Raw genomic sequence first — 829 nt, forward strand, 5'->3', positions numbered from 1 at the left:
AATCCATTGGATCACTTTCACTCCACCTCAAAGATGCATCTGTTTTCTCTGGAACATATGCTGTACCTTTCCAGTTTTGAAAATTTCTGATTAATGAATTGCGTGTGTATCCTACAACACAAGGAGGAAGTGACCCTTCATATCTAAGCCTGGTAATTTCATCTAGAAGTTCTTGTTCTCTGAGTTCCTGCCTAAGATATTTTGCACATCCTCTAGTAACAATACTGGGCTCAAAGCCTTGTAGAACGATAGTTCCAGCTGCACTTGCACTTCTGGAGAGACAAGTGTAGTAAGACATATGAGTATGGCAGCTGTTGAGATGGACAACATTGTATGGTCTAGTTTTTCCTTGAGCTGCATAATCTGTCATTGCAAAATTAGGTAGAACCCAAACTTGTTGTCTTTCTATAGACTCCTTCAGGTCACTAGGGAATGTACATGTAATAGTTTTAGTTCCCTTGACTAAAGGTACCACATTTTCTGGAAGCCCAGGTATTTTAATAGTTTTTGAAGGCTTATCTAATTTTACAAATAGAGTGTCCAGTATTCTCTTTCCATGTGGACCTTTCTTTGCCTGCCATCCAACTACAAATCCTTCTTGACCTTTTGTTATGCACAGCTCAGTTGCATCATTATTTCTGATCATCACAGGCATTCCAAGGCAGAGTGAAAGCTTTCCAGCAAAGTGTTCAGTTGATCCATGTCTGACATTCCAGATTTGATGTTGATCATCAAAGTCAATTTCATTTGACTTGTGCTTTGATTTTGAAGCAGCCTTTGATTTTCCCCACTTTGTTACGAGTCCTCTGAGTTTACGAAGAGACTCGTT

This window comes from Laccaria bicolor, genomic scaffold (genome assembly GCF_000143565.1).
Source record: "Laccaria bicolor S238N-H82 LACBIscaffold_119 genomic scaffold, whole genome shotgun sequence".
Lineage (NCBI taxonomy): Eukaryota > Fungi > Basidiomycota > Agaricomycetes > Agaricales > Hydnangiaceae > Laccaria > Laccaria bicolor.